General features: G+C 38.8%; 1 non-coding gene across 1 annotated transcript; it reads right to left on the reverse strand.

Annotated features, from left to right (window-relative positions):
* Positions 1 to 1,965: 1,965 nt before the first annotated feature.
* Positions 1,966 to 2,072, reverse strand: LOC128291993 (small nucleolar RNA R71). The gene has a single exon (XR_008281977.1). It is a non-coding gene; the product is annotated as a small nucleolar RNA R71 (small nucleolar RNA).
* Positions 2,073 to 9,404: the final 7,332 nt, after the last annotated feature.

Consider the following 9,404-nt stretch of genomic DNA (forward strand, 5'->3'; position numbering starts at 1 on the left):
GCTTTAATTTCATGTTTTATACTTAGAAGAGCATAGGAGAGCGAAAGGAACGAGAAACGAGCCAAAATCGGAGAAAATGGGCCAAAGTACGAAATCAACACGGCCTGGACCTCCTCACATGGGTGTACTACACGGCCGTGTCAATTTGGCGGGCTCGAGCACAGCCTGAAGTAATCGCGCACGAGCATGTTACACAGGCGTGTCCCTGCCGAGCCCAAGTTGAGTCCAATTCGGAAAAGGCTAATTTTGAGGGCTCATAGGCATTCCAAAGCGTATAAATACACCCTAGAGGAGGAAGAAAAGGGAAGCACAGAATAGGGAGTAAGGAATTACTCTAAGGACGCTGATTGATCCATCTTAGAAGTCGGATTCACCATAAAGACTGAAGATCTCTCCTCAATTTCCCTTCAGGAGTTTTGGGTTTTCTTTATGTTTTGTATTTGTTATTCTTCTGAGATGTTTTCCTTTTTAGTTATGAACTAAATCCCCTAAATACCTAAGGGGAATGAAACCTAAGACAAATCTTGTTATTATTTTCTGAATTGTATGATAAATATTTAACTTGTTCTTAATTATGTATTCTTAATTCTTGTTTTGATATCCCAGGATACTGATTCAAGATAAACTCTTATTCAGAGGAGGAATAGACCCTGTCTAAGAGTACGTTTGTCATAATTAAGTGGAGTTGTTTGCGCGCCTGGACATGGGGTGACAAGATTTTACCGGATTAGGGTGAAACCTAATAAGGGGATCCATAGATCAAGTTAATGCAACCCTAGGGTGTTAATTAGAGAAAAGTCTCAATTATTTAATCTAGGGATTAGACGTTATTAGTCTTGAATAGGGATAATAACATAACTTAGGGATCTCTACGGAACAAGTTAAATGAATAAATCGTCCGGTTCTGAGCCAGAATAACAAGTACAGTCTAGGTGGATTTTTCCTTAGGTATTGTCTTAATTCAATTGATTTTCCTAAAAGCAATTCCCCAATTCCATTCTCTGTGAATTCTTAGTTTAGATAATTAGTTAGTTAAAACAAAAACCTTTTTATTCTTAGGCTAGATAATAAAAAGACAGTCATTTCTATTACTTTCAGTTCCCTTGGGTTCGACAATCCGGTCTTGCTAAAACTATACTACTGTTCGATAGGTACACTTGCCTACATCGCGATGATAATTAGTTTCAAGAACGATTAATTATAAATATTTAAAACCTATCACGAAATCATGCGATCAAGTTTTTGGCGTCGTTGCCGGGGAACTAAAATATTAGGAACACTCAATTTTTATTACTTCAGCCATTTATTTTTCTTGCAAATCTAATTTTATTTTTAATTTTATTCTAATTTACTAATTTTCTTTTTCTTTCTTTTGACAGGTTTTTATAGTTTATGACTAGAAGAAACTCGTCAGGACCGCTACTTTTTGACGAAGAAATCGATCGCACAATTCGCAGAAACCAAAGAGAAATAAGGCGAAGCCTAAGATACACAGAGAACGAGCAAGAAGACGATACTCAACCCCCAACCGAAGAGATGGCTGAAAACCAAGACAATCAGCTACCTCCTGCAATTGCGGCTAATCAAAATCCTGCTCTACGCACTATGTGTGATTATGCTAAACCTTCTTTAATAGGAACTAAATTGAGCATAGTTAGACCTACTGTAGCTGCAAATACTTTTGAACTAAAACCTAACACTATTCAAATGATACAGCAATTTGTTCAGTTTGATGGTTTGCAGGATGAGGATCCCAACGCTCATTTAGCCAACTTCTTAGAACTATGAGATACATTTAAAATTAATGGTGTTTCTGATGATGCCATTCATCTTCGGTTATTCCCTTTCTCATTGAGGAACAAAGCTAAACAGTGGTTGACCTCGTTACCATGAGGGTCAATTACTACTTGGGAACAAATGGCAGAAAAATTTTTATTAAAATATTTCCCGCCAACTAAAACGGCTAAATTACGTAATGATATCTCTTCTTTTGTACAGATGGATTTAGAAACACCCTACGATGCATAGGAGAGATACAAGGACCTTTTAAGAATGTTCCCTTACCATGGGTTACCGCTTTGGCTTCAGGTTCAAACATTCCGTAATGGCCTGAATCCTTTGACTTGGTAAATGGTTGACACAGATGCTGACGGAAACAAAACACCTGAAGATGCTTATGAGTTCATAGAGGAGATGTCATTGAATAACTATCAATGGCAAGTCATGAGGACAAAGCCAACGAAATAGCCGGTGTTTATAACATCAATTCGGTCACCATGCTCTCTAATCAGGTAGAACTCTTGAATAATAAAATTGATTGTTTTCTTAGTTTTTCACGAGTTCACCCAGTAATGCAGTGCGAAGCAAGTGGAGGTGGAACAAGCCATTCGGAATACCAATCTTATGGCCACAACATGGATAACGAGCAATTAAATTACATGGGTAATAATCCTCAACCTCAAAATAATCCATATAGTAACACTTACAATGTAGGTTGGAGGAACCATCCAATTTCTCGTGGGGCAGTCAAGGAAATCAAATACCACAACCACCTTTAGGCTACCAATTGCCCTACCAACAGGAAAAGAAACCTAACCTTGAAAAGATGCTCACAAAGTTTATCTCGGTGTTAGAAACCCATTTCCAGAACACCGAGTTAGCACTTAAAAATCAACAAGCGTCGATCCAAGGGCTCGAAACTCAGATAGGCCAACTTTCCAAACTAATCTCCGAACGACCACAAGGGAGCTTGCCAAGTAATACTGAACCTAACCCAAGGGAAAAACTCAACGCGATTAATGTTCAAGATGAAGTAGGATTTGTTGAGCCTGAGCCAGAACCGAGGCAAGAAACTGTGGTGAGCAAAGGTCAAGGTGAGGTAGATCATAATAAAAACAAATCGGTGAATGCCGAATATAAACCTCTTGTGCCATACCCCAACGCGACAAGGAGCCGCTTAGATGAACAATTTGGTAAATTCCTTAAACTCTTAAAAAAATTACATATTAACTTATCGTTTATTGAAGCTCTATCACAGATGTCAAAAGCAATGAAATTTTTAAAGGAGCTTTTAACAAATAAGCGGAAGATGGAGGTGGCATCGCACGTGGAGCTAAATGTAGTTTGCTTAACCATTCTCCAGAATAAACTACCCAACAAACTTAAAGATCCAGGGAGTTTTACAATTCCTTGCTTAATTGGTAGTTTAGATGTTAATAATGCATTAGCCGATTTGGGCGCTAGTATTAACGTTATACCTTACAAAATGTTCAAACAATTAGGTCTCGGGAAACCCAAACAAACTAGGATGAGCATTCAATTAGCGGATAAAATTATAAGATTTCCTTGGGGTATTATTGAAGATGTGCTAGTTAAAATCGATAAATTTATATTTCCCGTTGACTTCATTGTTCTAGACATAGATGAGGATAGCAACACTCCTTTAATTCTAGGAAGGCCCTTTTTAGCAATTGCTAAAACAATAATTGATGTTGGCACAGGTGAAATCACACTCCGTGTGGGAGACGAAACAATCACCCTTCAAGCTTGCAATTCTGGCAACACAATGGAAATTGAAGGTGATCGTCTAAACCATCTACTAAAACTAACAATATGGTGCAACCTTCTTTGAAGGAAATGAGTCTGAAGGAAGCATATGAACCATTCTCAAGAAATAGTAGAGGACCCATTCATAAAGATCGAAGGCTACAAACCGAGGAGCTAGATGAATGGCAGACGCATAAACCGAGAACACCTGACAAACCGAATCTACAACAGAAAAAGCTCAATCCCTTTCCAAATCAACTTAAGGTTGGAGATAGAGTCTTATTAGAAGCCACAGATCCCCACATTGTCGCTACCATATCGAATGAAGAAATCCCTCTTACTGATTTTCGGCATTTTCCCATTCAAGACAAATGAGGTGAGTCATCCCAAGTTTGGCACTTTTAAGGTAAACAACACCCGTTTAAAACATTATTTTGATGAGATTAATAGCAGGAATGAGGAGTATAAACCCCTCAAACCACTATGATCATTCAACAGAGAGGTAAGTCGAGCTTAGACTATAAATAAGCGCTTCTCAGGAGGCAACCCGAGCACTAACTTATTAACTTCTTTAAAATTTAGTCATCAACGTCTAACTTACTAACGGAGCGCTTGAATACAGGTTTTCCATAGGGACACGACCAAGAGCACGGGAGTGCTTAGGGCCGTGTAAAAATAGGACAACAATTTTTCCCAAACACGGGCTACGATAAAAAGCCACGACCGTGCAACATGGTCGTGGTCGAACCTGCCAAAACAACACGGGGGTGAAACATGCTCGTGTGGAAGAACCGTGGGTGAACCAGTTAAAACAGCACAGGCATGCGACATGCCCGTGTCTAACACCCGTGGTCGAACCTGTTAGATTGACACAGGTATGGGTCTGAATACACGGGTGTGGGACAAGCGAACAACGTCAGACACGGCCATGCAACACGGCCATGTGCACCCATACGCCCACGGAACACGGGCGTGTACTAAATGTCAGACGTGCCCAAATTCAAAATTCGTGAATCACACGGGCTGAAATTGGGAACACGGGCGTGTTACCTGGCCGTGTGCCCCAAAATCTATAAATACCCTGCACTATTCATGTCTTCCCTACTCAAAAACCCTAACCCTAGCCACTGTAATTCCACACGGCCTCTTTGCCGTGCCCGTGCGCCGCCTTCAACTCCTTTTTTGATGCCCATTCTCCTCTTTCTAGCGTTTGTTCACTCTTTTCTCGTTTATTCTTACTAATTTCTAGGTCTATTTATCATAATAATATGAAATTTTTCATAATCCTTTCTTATTTTATCATACAAATGTTATATCTTAAGCAGTTATTATCTTTCTCATGTTAAAATTCTTACTCATTATATGATTTCTCTACTTTATTTGATTAGTTAGAAGTAAATGTTCATGATTAGAACAATATATATACTCATGCCTTTAGTGTTAATATTTTTCATCTATCACACATGTTGCATTCCATGAAATTCGTTACCATTTTTTATGCCATACAATTGATTGCTTTGATTAACTTGTTAGTCTTAGCAGTTGCTAAAATTATGATTGTTATTTACAAATTATCTTCATTTTACGTTGATCATTCCTCAAAATGAATTAATGGTTTTTGATCATAGGTACCATGTCGTCTTCAAGAGGAAAGAAAACCACCGTACCTGCTTCGAAGAAGAGGAAGGGAGCGTCATCTTCCGTGGGTCCAACCACGAAAATTCATTACCCTCTCCTGCAGTTCCCCCGAGGGCCGCAAGAAGAGCTTTTCCAAATACTTCAGACCCGACCTTTAATTGCGGGCCGCTGCATCGACTGGGCTACCGTAGAACAAGTTCAGTTGGCTGATGCGATTCGAGCCCTCCTAGCCACCTACCCTTGGGAGCTGTTCTTTGGGATCCTCGAACCAACATGCCTCGAGCTCACGATGGACCTATGCTCAAGGTTCCATCTTCATACCGTAATGACGAATTACGATGATCTCGGCACAGTCCAGTTTCTCCTAGGGGGGTTAGTCTACCAGCTAAGCGTCCTAGAGTTCGGTGCTGCACTGGCTAATATACGGAGGAGTTCAAGGAGGTGAATGAACTACATGCTCTCACTCACCACATACATTTCTTTCCCTCGAAGTGCTGGCACACTTTAGCCCCTAGAACAGCCTCCTACAATCCTAGTTGCTCCAAGGCATCAGTTCCCCCACCATCCCTGAGGTACCTACACGCCATTTTGGCTCACATAATTACAGGGAGGCGAGAGAGCACTGGCGTCGTCAACACTCACGACGCGTACTTCTTATGGTGTATGTCGTACGGGCACGTCATCGACCTTGCCTATTTTATCGCCCTCGTGATTCAGTACCAGATGGAGCGGCATAGGAAGGGGGTCATCTCCATTGGCCCCTATGTTACTCGGTTGGCTCGGCACTTCGGGCTCCTCAGTACCGTGGCCCAAGAATCATCCTTTACCCTCATTGGCCAGATGTCTCCACAAGGCATCCTGAGCATGCTTAGCATGAAGATGATCGAGAGGCACCGAGGAACCTACCCTCCCCAATATCATGTCACCCAATCTACCGAAGAGGAGGCCTACGAGGACATTCTTGATGATATCCCTCCACAGCACGAGGGCCCACTAACTCAGCCACCACCACCCTCTCGTCTAGTTCATGCGGAGGCTTCATATGCTGACATCTCTAAGTGCCTCACTAGATTCAAGCAGCAGTGTTTTCAATGATTTGACAACATTGATGCTACTCTACAGTAGATTTGTCAGCTCGCCAGACCCATCTCGCGAACCATCCAGCGATAAAGATGTTTAAAAACATTTATTTATTATTTTATGTTTTTAATTTTTATTAAAACTACTTTTTATTTTTATTAGATTTTAGAATTTTATTTTTAATTATCAATTTCAGTTATTTCTTTATGAGTAATTATTCTTCCTAATATCCCCTAAAAAGTTCTTGATTTTATCATAGTTATATAGAGCTCTTAAGCTCATCATCGCATAGGAACTAACAACTCTACCGGGAAAGGTTCTTCACGACTGCCATGTCCTGATCGGCCACGACCATAGCTACCACTAAATATAATATTCTTTTGGCACAGGACTTATGGACTAATGAACCTCTACGACCGCCGGAGTATCCTCCTCCACTCTCGAACTGATTACTCTCCAAAACTCCAGTTCGAGGAATTCATCATACAAGAAGTTTCACTTCTCTCCCTATCTTATTTTTATACTCTAATATCTATCTTTGTACATTAAGGGCAATGTACATCTTAAGTGTGGGGGGTATTTATTTCATTATCAAAAAAATCCCTAAATGACTACCTTGTTCTCTTGAAAAGCTTTCATATCATATTTAGGATAAATTTTGATTGATTTATGATTTTTGTTGATATATCTTGAATTAAAAAATAGGCATTTATGCATTGATTGTTTAAACCTCAAGACATTAGAGAATCAAGCATGATAAGTTGATTTTTAAGAATTTAAAATCTTAGGTTGTTTCCCCAAAGTTTAGGTATTACTTTGAGTTGGAATTCACAAGTTTTAAACATCAAAAAGCCATAATTTTTGTGAGATTTTTTAACCTTTTGAGCATCTATTAATTCTTTCATATTCACTTCTATTATTGCTTTGAGTGCGTCAGTATTGAACTGTTATTCTAGAACTTGCTTGATTATGCATGTCGAGACCACACCATTTGATTTAATATGTCAAAATGATTAAGGCACTTAGGATTAACCCACTCATGCCATGAAAAGCCTACCTCCACGATTAACCCCTAGTAAACCCCCTTGAGCCTAACAAGCCATTTCTTGTATTACCCTTAATATTAACCCTTAACCCATTATTGTTGAAATCCCCAAAATTAATCCCTATTTTGTCGAGATTTGAGTTGAATAAATTACTTAGCTATGTCTTGTTCTTAATAGTTAGTCTATGTTATTTAACTTGTTCTTAAAAAAAAAACTATGTATACACATTAGTAATTCCATATTCTGAGAAGAAGCTCTGTTGTACGCAAGTGATGGTTAACTCTTTTTCTAGTGAGGCAATTTTTTAATTCAATCTCGATTCTAGCCCTTTCTTTTAGCTTGTGACCACACCCCCTAACCAAGCCTCATTTCAACCCTCTAAAGACCTTTTGATTGATGTTTCATCTTAATTTATCAGTGGTGGAAATTTGATTTTCATGCAAGCCTATGGTAATGACTTTTCATTATTGACTATTGAGTGCTTCATTTATTTTCCTTAAAACACCTTGAGTGATTTGAGTGAATCTTTAGTGAGGATGTGAAACTCTGTGATATTCCGAATCAAAGGTAATTACTTAAATGAGGAGAGACACCTATGTTTTCAGGAGAAAATGCTCAACTTGGGATGTTTGAAACTTATATGTTCTTTTAGTTGAATTATCAATGTATGATTACCTATGAATTATTTTAAGATATTATTGATCGCGAGGTTTCGTGATAGGTTTTAAATATTTATAATTACTCGTTCTTAGACTAACTATTATCGCAATGTAGGCAAGTGTATCTATCGAACAGTAGTATAGTTTTAGCAAGATCGGATTGTCGAACCCAAAGGAACTAAAAGTACTAGTAATGACTGTCATTTTATTATCTAGCCTAAGAATAAAGAGGTTTTGTTTTAATTAACTAATTATCTAAACTAGGAACTCACAGAGAAAAGAATTAGGGAATTGCTTTTGGGAAAAATCGATTGACTTAAGACAATACCTAAGGACAAATCCACCTAGATTTTACTTGTTATTCTGGCTCCGAATCGGACGATGTATTCATTCAACTTGTTCCGTAGAGATCCCTAAGTTATGTTATTATCCCTATTCAAGACTAATAACGTCTAATCCCTAGATTGAATAACCGAGACTTTTCTCTAATTAACATTCTAGGGTTGCATTAACTCGATTTAGGGATCCCCTTATTAGGTTTCACCCTAATCCGGAAAAATCTTGTCACCCTATTTCTAGGCGTGCAATCAACTCCGCTTAATTATGACAAAAGTACTCTTAGATAGGGTCTATTCCTCCTCTGAATAAGAGCATGTCTTGAATCAGTATCCTGGGATATCAAAACAAGAATTAAGAATACATAATTAAGAACAAGTTAAAAATTTATCATACGATTCAGAAAATAATAACAAGATTTGTCTTAGGTTTCATTCCCCTTAGGTATTTAGGGGTTTTAGTTCATAACTAAATAAGAAAACATCTCAGAAGAATAAAGAATACAAAACATAAAGAAAACCCAAAACTCCTGAACGGAAATTGAGGAGAGATCTTCAGTCTTGATGATGAATCCAGCTTTTGAGATGGATTAATCGGCTTCCTTTGAGTAATTCCTTACCCTCTATTCTCCGCCTCCCTTTTCCCCTCTTCTAGGGTGTATTTATAGGCTTTGGAATGCCTATGAGCCCTCAAAAGTGGCCTTTTCTAAATTGGACTCAACTTGGGCTCAGTAGGGACACGCCTGTGTGCGATTACTTGAGGTCGTGTTCGAGCCTGCCAAATTGACACGGCCGTGTGGGCTGCCTGTGTGAGGAAGTCCAGGCCGTGTTGAGTTCGTACTATGGCCTATTTTCTCTGTTTTTGGCCCGTTTCTCGTTCCTTTCGCTCTCCTATGCTCTCCTAAGTATAAAACATGAAATTAAAGGATTAGGAGCATCGAATTCACCAATTCTAATGAGAAATCATCCATAAAATGCATTAAACGCGGGGTAAAAATATGTATAAATTAAGGTTTATCAAATACCCCCACACTTAAGCATTTGCTTGTCCTCAAGCAAAATTCTCAACTCATAATCAAAACAAATTCTTCTCAACTTAT

This window comes from Gossypium arboreum, chromosome 4 (genome assembly GCF_025698485.1).
Source record: "Gossypium arboreum isolate Shixiya-1 chromosome 4, ASM2569848v2, whole genome shotgun sequence".
NCBI classification, from domain to species: Eukaryota; Viridiplantae; Streptophyta; class Magnoliopsida; order Malvales; family Malvaceae; genus Gossypium; species Gossypium arboreum.